Genomic DNA, 15,253 nt, shown 5'->3' on the forward strand with positions numbered 1-15,253 from the left:
AGAGAGAGAGAGAGAGAGAAAGATAAATCAGTGCCTGTCTCCCCCTGTAGTTTCAAATATAATTAGCCATTTACATCTCTAAACAGTTGCTAAAAAAGAAAGCGATGTGTACTTGGATATGCACCCTCATGTTAGATTCAGATTTAATTACCAATAATTTAGTAATATCTGTATCAGCTCTGAAGGTTCTGATGTGCAATGCATAATGCTAAATCTCTTCTAGATTTAAAGTTGGAGAGACTATATGCTCTCATACATCATGCAATATTATCTCATAAGAGACAGGAGTATGCCCCTCAAATAATTGGGATAAAAAGACAAATGGAGATATTGACAGAATCATAATTGGACTTTATTTGGCTACTCCAGCAGTATCTAAGCCTGTCAACACAGTATAGGCTTATCTTTGAAGCAGGGAACAATGGCACTAAGAAGTAAGCTGGCCTTATATGTAAGATATCCCTGGCACAAAGGTAGTGTCAAATAAATAGATACTTACCCTTGCCTTAGTAAAGTGACATCATCTAAGACAGAGAAAACCACCGTGCAGAGAAACACCTGATTGAGATACCCTGTGCTTTTGACTCTATCATTCTGTGTCCAGGATTATAATTCTAACAACAATCAGGTGTGCCATAATAAAATAAAAACAAAATACATTGGGCACATACATGTGGAGACACCAGTCTTTACTAGACATTTTTTAGGGGTGAATACATAAGGGAAAAAGATGTACTTACCAATACAAAAGACAGAACATCACATTTAAAATGCTAAAAATGCAAAATTTGTACATGGTTTCTTATACAATTGAAAAGATATTTTAGGAATCACACTTTGTGTTTTAGACAAAACACAAATTCTATAAAAACAAAGATATTTTAAAAAATAAGACAAAGAAGGGACTGAAAAACTAAACAAAATATATTAAATAATGACACTTAAGGCATTAGGCATCAGTCAATGAACGACAGTAAGACAGAAGGAAAGCAGTTAAATTTTACACTTACCCCAGCTAATTGCCTGAAAAAGTTTTTAGGAGCAGTGCAGGATGGGAAAACTCACACAGAGTCCACAGCCTCCCTGGGTTGAAAAAATAGAGCCAGGAGTCTGGGAAAGCTAAGGAGATTAAAGTACACAGACAGAAGAACTGGAAATTGAGAGCTGCACAGAGAAAGAATTTCATATACTGCAAAAAAAATCTCCTAGAGAATTCAATTAAGTACTGCTCAGTACGCGCATGGGAGAAAATACTCAAAGACTGGGAGAAGAACCGCCCAAAAGGATTAGAAGAAAAAATGCCTGGAAACCACACAGTGCCAAAAACAGCAACTGTAATCATTATTCAGTCCCAAACCATTTTATTTCAGGGGACATTGTGTAGAGTAGAAAGGTCTGTCCTCACCAGCAAGAACAACATATGAAACCCAGATTAATGCATCTCTTTTCTTGCCTAACAAACTTAAAACCAGACATGAAGGGCTCATTGGTTTCTATATAGCAAATCTGTTTCTCTCTCTCTCTTTTTCTCTGACTCTCTCTCTCTCACCCACACACATATACCCCTCAAAATTGTTTAAAGAAATATAAATACATCCAATATCAAACAAGGTAAAATTCATGTCTGATATAAACTCAGAAACTACCAGCCATGCAAAAATCAAGAAAATACAACTCATACTAATAAATCAAGAAACTGAAACAAACTCAAATGATTATCATAATGGAATTATAGACAAGAACATTAAAACATTTATTATGACTGTATTTCATATGTTCAAAAATCTACAAATAGTCTTGAACTTACTCAGTAGAGACATAAAAGTGATAAGAAAGGTTCAGATCTAAGTCAAAAATTACAAATTACAATCCCCGACATGAAAAAGATGCAATGTGATTAACACAAGATTAGATATTGGAGAATAAAAGATTAGTAAACTTAAAAATATAGCAATAAATATATCCAAAATAAGAGTCAGAGGAAAAAAAAGACTGAGGAAAACTGAACATAACATCATGTGCTTTGAAGAATGAGACCATATATATGTTTAGGAGAAAAGCTTTAAGCAGCTCAGGGAAAAAAGACATGTTATATCCAGAAGATCAAAGGTAATAGCTCTAGATTTCTCTTAGGACGCTAGCTTAGAAGACAGTAGAGTGATGTCTTTAAAAGTACTGAAAGGACAAAAAAGAAACTGTCAACATAGAATTCTATTCCTAGCAAAAATATCATTCAAATATTTAAGTAAAATAGTTTCTCAGACATACAAAGACTAATAATTAATCATCAGCTATCTTGTGACATAAACAAATGTTAAAAAAGAAGTACTTCAAGCAGAAGAAAATGAAACTATATTGAAACCTGGATCTACCTAAAGGAATAAAAAAACACAGAAAGTATAATTACATAGATAAATGTAAAGATTTTTATTATCACTAAAATCTTATTTTAAAAATAAGAAACCATTTAAAATAAACATAATAATACTTTAAGTGTTGTTTTAAACATATATGGGAACAAAATACATGACAATAGCATAAACGTCTGGTGGGTGGGGAGTAGAAGCACAGTTGACCCTTGAACAACAAGGGTTTGAACTCTGTGGGTCTACTTATACATGGATTTTCTCCTACATTTGCCACCCCTAGGACAGCAAGACCAACCTCTCCTTTTACTCAGCCTACTAAACATGAAGACAACAAAGATGAAGACTTCTATCATGATCCGCTCCCACTTAATAAATAGTAAATATATTTTCTCTTCCTTATAATTTTCCTAATAACAATTCCTTTTCCCTAGCTTGTTTTATTGTAAGCATATAGTATGTAACACATATAACATATAGAATCAAATGTTTATGTTATCTGTAAGGCTTCTGGTGAGCAGTAGGCTATTAGCAGTTAAATTTGGGGGAAGTCAAAAGTTATAGTTGATTTCAGCTGCACAGGCAGTCAGCATTCCTAAACCCTGCATTATTCAATGATCAGCTATATATTATTTTAAAGTTCTCACACTATATGGGAAAAGCATAACATTGTTTGAAAGTAGACGGTAAAGAGTTAAAAATGTGTACTAAAAACCTTAAAGTATCCATTAAAATAAAACATCAAAAATAGCAACTAATCAGTCAACAAAAAAGGGAAAAATTGAATAATGTATTCAATACGAAAGGAGGCTGAAAAAGAGAAAAAAAAGAATTGCATTCAGATAGTATAAATAAAAAGCAAATAGCTTGAAGGTAGATTTAAACCCAATCTTATCAATAATAGCATTAAATTTATGTGATCTAAAAACTTTAGTTAGAATACAGAGATTATCAGGTTGGATAAAAATAACAAGACTCATATACACTGCTTTTAAAAAGGTGTTTTGTAAGTATAAAAACACAAATACAAGTAAAAGGCTGGAAAAAGATATATCATGCTAACACTGATCAAAAAGAAAGCTGGAGGGACTATATTGTTATCAGATAAAGTAGACAGACTTAAGAGCAAAGTCTCTTAATAGGGATAAAAAGGATAATCTTATAATGGCAAAAAAGTTGATTAATCAAGATGATATAACAGTTCTATCCATTCACGTACTTATAGGAAAGTTTTTAAATAGTTGAAGCAAAATCTGATAGAACTGCAAAGAACAATTCTGTTGTAGACAAATCTTTAGTTATAATTAGAGATTTTAGTACTTCTCTCTCATGCCAAATAGTATAAATAGATAGAAAATCAAAAAGGATAAAGAAGACTTGAACAACCTATCAACCAACTAGACCAATTTCATATTTATAGAATATTCCACACAAGAACATCAGAATTTACCATCTTTCCAAGTGCACATAAAACATTTACCAAGATAGATCATACTCTCAGTTATCAAAACTTTCTCAATAAATCTGAAAAGATTTAAGCCATTGAAATTATATTTCTGATTACAATGCAATTAAAACAGAAATCATTTACAAAATATTAATAATTCCCAAATGTTTGGAAACTAACACTCTTCTTAATAATCAATGGGTCAAAGGTGAATTCAAAAGTGAATTTTTTTGAAAGTATTTGAATATAGATTAAAATGAAAGTACGACATATGAAAATTTGTACTTTGCAGGTAACACAGTAATTAGTGGGAGATTTATAGCACTGAACTCTATATTAGAAAAGAAGAAAGATCTCAGTCAGCTTCCACCTCGGCTCCCACCTTAAGAAACTAAAAAAGCGAACTAAGAAATTAGAAAGAAACTTAAAGCAAAAGAAAACCAAGATAATCAAATGAAAGAAAATAATCAAATTAAATAGAAAATCAACAAAAGAGAAAATCAAGTAAGAAAGACAAAGGAATGGCTGGGCGCGATGGCTCACTCCTATAATCCCAGCTCTTTGGGAGCCCGAGGCGGGCGGATCACGAGTTCAGGAGATTGAGACCATCCTGGCTAACACGGTGAAACGCCGTCTCTACTAAAAATCCAAAAAATTAGCTGGGCGTGGTGGCGGGAGCCTGTAATCCCAGCTACTCGGGAGGCTGAGGCAGGAGAATTACTTGAACCCGGGAGGTGGAGGTTGCAGTGAGCCGAGATCGTGCCATTGCATTCCAGCCTGGGCGACAGAGCAAGACTCCATCTCAAAAAAAAAAAAAAAAGAAAAAAAAAAGAGGAAAAAAGTGACAGAGAAACAAATTTCAGTAAAATACCACTATATACTTATTAGAATGTTTAAAATATCAAAGACTGATTATGCAAAGTATTGTTAAGTGTATGGAGCAACTTGAGGTCTTTCTTACACACTGCTGGTAGGAGTGTCAGATCATGCCAGCACTTACAAAGAACAATTGGAAGTTTATGAGAAATTTAAACAAATACCAAGCATATGAGCAAGCCAATGCACCTCTACATATTTACCCAAGAGAAGTAAAGCATATCTTCATATAAAGTCTTTAATATGAATGTTTATAGAAGCTTTATTTGCAGTAGCCAAATACAAGAAACAATCCAAAAGTCCTTCAAGAGTTGAATGAACAAATTGTGGTATAATCACACAATAGAATATTACTTAGTAATACAAAGGAATGAGTTATTAATTCATGCAACGATGTAGGTGAGTTTCAGAATAAGTATGCTGAGTGAAAATAAAAGTCAGAAAAAAAGTTCATGTTGTATGAATCCTTCATATAAAATTCTGAACAATGATAGGTAATCCACAATGAGAGAAACTGGGTTAGTAATTGCCGGCAATCGAAGAAGGAAAGGATTCCAGGAAGAATAGGAAATGAGAATGAAGAATCAGGAAACTTTGGAGTGATAAATACTGTATAGTCCCTTTTCTTATTGCTATAAAGAACCGCCCGAGACTGGGTAATTTATAAAGGAAAGAGGTTTAATTGACTCACGGTTCAGTATGGTTGGGGAGGCCTCAGAAAACTTATAACCATGGTGGAAGACGAAGGGCAAGCAAGACGTCTTCTTCACAAGGTGGCAGGAAGGAAAAGTGGTGAGCAAAGAGGGAAGAGCCGCTTATAAAACCATTAGATCTCGTGAGAACTCTTTCACTATCAGGAGAACTGCATGTGGGAAATCACCCTCATGATTCAATTACCTCCACCTGGTCTCTCCCTTGACATGTGGGGATTATTACAATTCAAGATGAGATTTGGGTGGGGCACAAAGTCTAATCATATTAGATACGTACATTATCTTTATTGCAGTGATTGTTTAATTGGTGCATACATATGCCAAAACATATCAAATTTTATGCTTTAAACACGTATAATTTATTACATCAATTTTACTTCAGTAAAGCTCTGTGTGTGTGTGTGCCTGCATGTATGTTTAACAACAAATGATTGACAAGCAAGAAGAAAAAGTAAGTAGACTGAGATAGGAAAGGTGTCAAAAAACTACTATTTTAAAAGCAAAACTTAATCATTAATTTAAGAAAATATAAAAAAAGAAATGCTGAGAACAGACAGTATATTCAGAAAATTAAAGGTAAAACATTGGAAGAGTTGGTCTTAGAAATTAAGAGAATAAAGTAAAATAAATTGAAGTAATAGCTAAATTTAAATTAGAAAAACGTCATTGGTTAGACAAGAAAGTTTCAAATTAATAGATCAAAAATTCAGCAGGACAATAATATAATGGGAAAAGACAGAAAGGCATTAAATTGCTATGCTACTATAAGGTTTAAATTCAGCAGAAAATCAGAGTTAAATAAAAAAAATAAGATCACCCCTTGCACAGGAAAAAATATTCAAACTAAACATGATTTCTTTTTACTTCTTGGCACACTTAAATACCAGAAGATAATGGATATGATCTCAATCAAGAGGAAATTGTGTGATCCACAAAAAGTAAACTCAGCTATAAAGTGAGAAGAGTAATGCCCAGTATGATAGCTGTACAGCAGACCTAGGGATTATTGAGGCTTGATTGAAACTAGAAGACAGAGATCTGTTCGATAAGAAGAATATAAGCATACCACTAGGCTTCTTTTGTATTTATCCCACATAATCAGTCTCAAATATTTTTTGCTAAAGTTCAAATTAAATCACATTGTGCTTCTTATTTCAAGGTTTCCACGGAATACCCATTGCCTTTAGAAGAAACTTTAAGCATTTTAGAATGACAAAGAAGAACCTACAAATCTAACCCCTGATTGTGTTTCCAGCCTCATGTCTTCCCTGGTACAGTTCCTTAATATTTAGCCATATCAGTTTCCCTACATTTCCCCAAACCATTTTCCTTACTTTGTATTTTGTTCCTGCTGCCCTTTCCCATTTGAATATTTTCCACATTTGCCCATTTTAAAACTCAGTTCATTGGTCTCTTTGTCTTGGAAATGTTTACTTACAGTACTAGCCCTAGTTAAGCCTTGCTTTTTTGTGCTTATTTTCTATCATCTTGTTTTTTTAATTTTTTTAATAGCAGCACTCACACTGCTCTGTGATAATTAACTTTTTCTTTTTTTGCCTTACTGTCTTCTATAAAAGATATAAAGACCTTAAGGTGTATGACTTGCTCATTGTAATTTTCCTAGAACACATAGTGAATACAGACATAAGTGAGTAGGGAGGGTGTTCTGTGTATGTGTGTATATACACACACACAAGTATTTAGTAAGTACTTGTTCAATGAATAAAACTAAAACTTTTGCCTCCTTCCACATGTTCTTCCAGTGTTTTAGTATTCCACAGAAAATATTCACTTCATTTTAATATTATTCTATTTCCTGGTGTTCTGCATTGAGGTAGAGAAATTATTAATCTTAATTTTCACACAAACACTCCTGTTCTTAAATCTCATTGTTACTGCCGATTCAATGGGTAAAATTCAATGAAGATAGGCAGAGAATAATCAGGAGCTGGAAGCTGTGTATTTCCATAGTTCATGCAAGGATGGAAGACATTCAATTCCAACCAGCAGAGTGAAGAATCCTAGCGGAAAAAACAGGGTATTTAGTAGGAAGCTACTAGAATCATCACACCATGGGAGCAAGGCTAAACAAGTGCTAGATAAGTGGCTCTCAACAGGGGAAAATTTTTCCCAATGGACATTCAGTAACATCTAGAGACATTGGTTTTGCACAGGTGAAGGGTGGAGCCCTGGGTTGCTGCTAAATGTCTCACAATTTGCAGGACAATCCCCACACCAAAGAATTGTCTGGTGCCAAATGCCAATACTGCTGAGATTGAGATGTGCTGCCCTAGATTAGAGAATACTACTCTAGATCTGTCCTAACAAAGCTTAAAGTCTTAAAAAAATCAAGATGACTGGCAAGAAACATAACAGCATTCTACAAAAAGGTGAACACTCTTAAATGAGAGCTACAAAATCCAGCATTCAAACAACATAAAACAACAATATTCGCATTCAGATAAAAATTCCAAACAGCAAAAAGTGTGATCTACAATCAGAAGAAAAATCAGGTGAAAGAAAAAAATCAGCAATGATGGAGATAAGAGAATGACTTTCTAAGGTCTTTAAATAGAACTCTATTAAGGACTTTAAACAGCTTTTATGAATATGCCAAGGATTTAAAGGAAAAGATTAACATAATTATGAGTCATCAAGGAATTAAAAGAAACAAATGGAACTTTTAATTTTAGAAATTCACTAAATTTTATTAATAGCAATTATAAGAAATAATCAATGACCTTGTTGACATGGCTGAAGCATAGAGAAAAAAAATTGAAAATTACAGGATAAGTTAAAAAATTAATAACAAATAAACAGAGCCTCAGTGATTATAGACAAATAGCAAATGTTATAACATACATAATTAAAATACAGGAAAGAAAATGAGATAGAAAAATGTATTTGAAGAACAGCTAGCCAACAGCAACAAAGGCTACCAAATTTGATGAAACCTATAAACTCACACATATAACACTTGATTCAGCAACAGAATAACCATTTCTTTCAGGTGCTCATTGAGCCCTCACTAAGACAAATCATATTCTGAGTTGTAAAAGATCTCTCAATAAATATGTAGAAATTATATATGTGTGTGTGTGTGTATATATATATATATACACACAAGGTACTAGGGGTTAATTTTATATATATATACACATATATATATATATACACACACACACATATATATACATCTGTCTATCTATCTATCTATACTTCTAAATAGCTGTGGGTCAAAAAAATGCAAAGAAAATTAGAAAATATATTTGAATATATTGAATTCAATAAAAATGAAAACAAAGCCAATTAAATTTATTACTTCTGGTTTCTGCTTTGAGATGCAGAGATCTGGGAAGGATATAGCTTCCATACTGAAAAGTAAAAAAAAAAAAAAGAAGAAAACCATCAAACTACATACTTGGTAGTTTTCTTGACCCCATTAGTGACCTTAAGTCATAGGGCAATTAGCTAGTCCAAAATCTAAGGCAAGACAGGCACCTGTAGGAAGGTACGACATAGGAGCATTGGCTTAGCTAAAGCAGCTACAAACAGTCATCGGTAAGAAGAGTAAGATATAAGAGTTCAGCTGGTAGTAGCTAGCAAGTTAGTAGAGCCCAAGTGTGCACTGGTAAGAGAGGGGGATGCTCCCTGATGGCTAAATAAATTGGATGAGTCTGCACGTTGGGGGTTGTAGTACAGTACTTTTCTGTGGCTGCTGTTACAAAGGACCACAAACTTGGTGGCTTAAAACAAGCTTATTCTTTCACAGTTCTGGAGGCCAGAAGCCCTAAATCATGGTGTCACTTGAGCTGTTCCTCTCTGATGCCTTTGGAAGATGATCCTTCCTTGACTCTTCCACCTTCCAGTAGCCTCAGGCTACTTGGTTTTGGCTGCATAACTCTAATGTCTGCTTCTGTCTTCACATAGCCTTCTTCCCTCTCTCTCTCCTCTTCCTTTTTTTCTTATTATTTTATTTGTAGAATAAATTGACAAATAATAATTGTACATACTTATGAGGTACAAGGTGATGTTTTGATTTATGTATATATTGTGGAATGATCAAATCAAGCTAATTAACCTATTCATCACCCGAAATACTTATCATTCTTTTGTGGTAAGAAGATTTAAAATCCATTATTTTAGCTACTTTGAAATGTATAATGATTTGTTATAACCTATAGTCACCATGCATATGTGGAATCTAAAAAATGTCTAACTCACAGTATAAAACAGTGGAATGGTGGCCACCAGACACTGGGGGGTGGGGGGCAGGGGATGTATGGGTAAAGGAGAAATGTTAGTCTTTCCTCTTCTTATAAAAACATCAGTCATATTGGATTAAGGGCCCACCCTACTTTAGTATGACCTTATCTAACTGATTATCTCTGTGATGAACCTAATTGCAGATAAGGTCACAACCTGAGGTACTAGGGGTTAGTATTTCAGTATATCTTTTGTGGGGGACTTAATTCAACCCATAAGAGGGCTCAAATAAATGTCTGGAGAGAGTTCTAAGACCTAGGGAAGTGGAGCATCAGTCTATGGGGGAGGTGGGGTGAAAGAAACACCACCAATCACTCATTTTTTCTGTCTTCTCTTGCCTATATATTTTTTTAAAAAGCCTTAATTTGTTGAGGAGAAAGGTAAGAAACACTGTCCTGTCCCCAGTTACTACTGGGGTGAAAAAACAAAGAAAGAAACGCTTTCCAGCTACATATAATTCTACACTAGGGACTGAGTAATTTTTGTCGTTGTTAGGAAACTCCTATGCATTGGATGTGTGTCTGTGTGTGTGTGTGTGTGTGTGTGTGTGTGTGTGTGGTGTGGTGATGTGTGTGTGTGTGTGTAGCGATATGAAGAAACACATATCATTAGCCTCAGTAATTTACAGGTAGTATGAATTTGGTTTCTTCCATCAGCCAGGATTAGGCAGAAAGAAGACACCAGGTTTTCTTAAGATGAATCTCCACCAACACCAAAGTTTAGCAGAGGATACAACTCCATTTTTCACACTAGAGTATTTTGGTCATCTGTCAATTTTTACTTTAAGTGTATTGACAGCAGAGTTCTAGAGTGTCATCTGTAGGGGAATGTCAAGCTTAGGGTTGGGCTTGTTCTTTCATTGAAAGAGTCATAGCCGTGATCCATCAAACAGTAGCTCACTCTATACATATTTAAAACCCATCTTTTACGAGAAATGGTGGCGCTGTAGAATCATTCTCTGTGGCAAGCAAGATATTAACGGTCCCTGCTGCCTTTCCCTGAATCATCTCCAGAATACACATGAATCAAACAAAGTATTTGCATCGGACCAAAAAATTCAAAAGAGAGGGGCCAGGAGAAGTAAGTGATGAGAGTTATCTTTTTCACTGTAAGAAAGCCCATAAATTAGTACACTGATATTCTGAATTCAAAAGTATAAAACCAAAGCATTAGTTACTGACCTAAATATTATTTTTTAAATGAATAGCAATAGTATTCAAAAATCTGTTAATATTTATTATGATTTAGAAAGAATGAGTTTCCATTGAAGCAGGTTTCAAATATATGAATTAAACAGATATTTTATTTTTGGTAGAATGTATTGATCATCAGTGCAAACAGAAAGGAATGATCCACATGCTCTCCTGTACCCTCATTCTCCCTGGTAATGTCTGAAGCTGTGAAAGAAGTACAATTATTCTTTCAAGCCAGTGGCAAGGTACTTTTACACCAAGCAAGATTCAGAGACTAAGAATTCATGTTTTAATTTTTAAAAGTAAAGTGAAATGTGTTTCTCAGCACACTTAAGGATTTATAGCTATCATGGCAAAGGTGTGAAGAGTGTGTATGTCTCAGCTCTCGACCATTCTGAGAGTGAGAAATATGTTGTTTTGACCTCATATCTTCCCAGGGACTAGAGTTCCTTTCCTTAGCTAAAATATACTAAGCACTTACTATGTATCTGGAATTCCGATAAGAACTTTGTATAATTAATTTTATTCAATCAACATTATTACTTTTATGATGGGTACTATTATTACTTTCATTTGTCATGTCATACAACTCTGGATAGAGATATACTTTGATAAGTCTCCACAGCTTTCTAATTTTTTCCTTATTTTATGACTTTTTGGTGATATTCCAAAATCATCATAAATACCCAAATTATCCAAAACTCAACATGACTTCTCAAATATCTCAAAAAATAGTGTGTGGTATTTGGGCTAATACATGCTAACTGGTGAAAAAACTAGCTAAAAGGCTATTTTGATTTGTCCCTAGGAATAAATAGATGATCTGAAGAATGAACCGTTATAATATTACATGCAACAATTACAAAAAAATCTTAAGGTCTTACAAAAAACAAAGGTTTGTTTCTTGCTCATATTTTTCATCATAGTAGTTGATCTGAGACATTATATTTTCCTCAGTCTATATGCATGCACTCTAGTTGGGGTATACCTAGCTCACAGCAGAAGGAAAAGAGAGAATGGCATTTCACAGAATAGCCCCAAAAGTATCAGCTAAAAGTGGTATCAAATTTGACAGCCAAGTCTGACATTAAGAGGATGAAGATACACAGTCTCTGAGTAGGCTGGTATCTCTAGCAGAAAAACAGTAAATATTTTGAAATGTGTATTAAAATATAATTTATTAAAATAAATCTTAATAGAGTAGAATCAAAACTCAAAATATACTTCAGAAGACTTTAAAAGAATACTACTTACTTTTAAAAAATGAATAAAATGGTCTAAGTGGAATCAAAGATGGCTTTCACATTTCTGGCAAATTTTTATTAATGTTAAAGATTGGACTGGGATAAATTATTAAGATATTATTAAAAATATTTTAATTAAAGTGTCATTAAATAAATTGGCCAATGGTTGGGCTTGGTTTATGACATAGGTGGGCTTTTGAAATCGAAGTTTGTGATTAATCAGCTAATCACTCATCATTAACATCCAGTAAGTAATTGGAATTTTTCAGTGAGAAAATTAAGAATAAAAAGCAGAGCAACTGTAGATGGGAAAAGAAAGAAAGAACACCACAACTTATGGGAAAATCAAAAGTAAATAATCTAGCAAAGTAGACTGTAAAACAAAATAATAACTATAAAATACAAAATGCTAGCATTAGGCTAGCATTCCTCATGTTATTTATTCGTGTTATTCCTCATATATTTGCTGTACCCTCCCCTCTCCAAAGTAGGATCAAACTTGAATCTCTGAGTTTACCAACTTGAATCTCTTAATTTTCTGTAGAATTTATGTTGGCTTATAGCTTGCATCTTGCAATATTATGATATATTCTGACTGTGGTGGTAAGAAATGCTGTTCCATATAAACAAACAAATAAATAAATAAATAAGCAAACAAAACTCTTCATTTGAAGAAGAGAAAAATCCAATCCCATTATGAGCCTCCATCTCCCTCTCCACAACTCCACCTAACTGATTTTCATCCTTGACACTCTGACATCTATTTCAGTCATGCTCTAGGATTTGGGGCTCATTAGTGTGCACTGCCAACAGAGGAAGAGAGGGGAGTGGTGACTAATACCTTACAAAAGTAAGAGCAGAACAGGTGTTAGCCCAAGTGATGTGAATTTACTGCAAATAAATAAGAAAAAATAACACAAACGTCAAAGTTCCTGCTTGTAGAATATTAGAATTTAGCTTAGGTTTTCATTGCCTGTTAAAATGCAAAGCTCACTGAGAGAGAACACTTTGAACTGTTCTCAATTGATCATATTCACCAAAGTGCATTTGTGAAATGCCTAGTGGCAGGAAATGAAAAAAAGATTAACTGAATGCAATTTTTTTTTTAATTTGAGATGGAGTTTCGCTCTGTCACCCTGGCTGGAGTGCAATGGCACAATCTCGGCTCACTGTAACTTCTGCTTCCCAGGTTCAAACGATTCTCCTGCCTCAGCCACTAAAGTAGCTGGGATTACAGTCGCCCGCCACTATGTCTGGCTAATTTTTGTAGTTTTAATAGAGCTGGGGTTTCAACATGTTGCTCAGGCTGGTCTCAAACTCCTCACCTCAGGTGATCTGCCCGCTTCAGCCTCACAAAGTGCTGGGATTACAGGCGTGAGCCACCATGCCCGGCTCTGAATGGAATTTTAATCCAGTTCTTTTCTTAAAATAGATTTTAATAGGATATTAGTAACATCATTACCCTTTTATTTGCTTAAGCCAAACATATGGGTCTTATCCTGGATTTCACCTTTTACCCTCATCTTCACATACAATCTATCATCAAATTAAATAAGTTGCACCTCTGAAGTAATTCTTGAATCTAACGTTTATATCATTATCTCCTGTCACCATTCTAGCAAATTATTATCATCTGTTGCATAAGTGACTTGATCCCTTTCCTTCCATTTTTGCCACTTTCTAGTCCAGTAAGTGATTTTTTTCTAATATAAGTTAGTGTACTTTACTTCCCTTATCAAAGATCCTCACTGGTTTCCACTTTCTCTTAAATTTATATCCAGCCCTTTTACTATGGTCCAGAATGTTCATCATGAGACCATTCCCCAGCTCCATCTCTCTACAATCCAGCCTCTTTCACTTCTTTTGTTTCTTCAAAGCATCAATGCCCTTTCCTTCTTCTAGATAATTGAACTTGCTGTTCCTTCTTCCTGCCATACTCTTTTCTCCAATAGTTTGCACTCTGAGCTCGTACTTTGTGTCTCAGTTTAAATGCCATATTTCCAGAGGAGCACCCTGAGATTCCCATCCAAACTGGTTTCCCCTTACTCACTATTATCTCATCACCCCATTAGTTTCCTTCACAGGAATTTCAGAATTATTAACAATCTAGTGTATTTTAAAAATTATTTATTATTGGTATATTTCACAAAGCCCGAGGGGGCAGTGAACTTTTCTGTCTCACTTACTTTACCCTCAGAACTTAGCAGAGTGCATCACAAGTAGGTATTTCATATTTGTTGAATAAATTAATTAGCAGGCGAACAAGTAATAAGAAAAATAAGAGACCATTGAGCTTCTGAAAACGACATGGGAAATAGGACTGAGAAATGGAGAACTAAGAAGACAAATTCCACCAATTTCACAATTTTGCCACGGTCTGACCATGAGTGTGTATTGCCTTTGTGTGTTGAGCCAGTGTGTGGGGAAGTGAGAGAGTAATGGAGAGAGAGCCTATGACACATCCTACAGAGAAAAGCTCCAGATGCCCCTGGGACACCAGATGGCTGTTAAGCTTCCATTTGTTCCCTGTAAACTCTTAAGTTCTCACCCCATTCTCAGCTGAGTCAATGGGAAACATCTGAAGGAATATAAATTTTTAAAAAATGTTTCATCATAAGCATCACTGCAGTGGCCAGCCTCCCAGCACTGTTTTTATGTGCAGCAAAAGCCCTTGACATTTTGTAGGAACGTCAATAATCTGCTTAAGGACATATACAGAGTTAGACTGGAATTGTACTTAGGACTAGACAACTACATGCCAGGATACTTATCTTATTGTTCTCCTTCCTCCTCTTTACCTACTAAAAATGCATTCTAAGCCCTTCTCCACAAACTGAACAACTTAACTAACCCTTGTTCCATATTAATAACAATTACTTTTACTGAGTGCTTACCATATGCAATATACTACTGTGATCATATGCCACGTATTAACTCATTTAATCTGCAAGACTAATCCTGAGTCCAGCACACATTATCACCAGTTTACACATGAGAAAAGTGACATTCATCCTTTAGATAAACTTGCCTAAAATCACACACCTAGTAAATGACAAAAGTGGAATTTGAACACTGGTTGTTTTTAATTGCTTAATAGATGGTCTCACTACAACATGATGAAAAGCAACCATTCAGCCAACTGCAGAGT

This window comes from Gorilla gorilla, chromosome 12, assembly GCF_029281585.2.
Source record: "Gorilla gorilla gorilla isolate KB3781 chromosome 12, NHGRI_mGorGor1-v2.1_pri, whole genome shotgun sequence".
In the NCBI taxonomy this organism is placed as follows: Eukaryota; Metazoa; Chordata; class Mammalia; order Primates; family Hominidae; genus Gorilla; species Gorilla gorilla.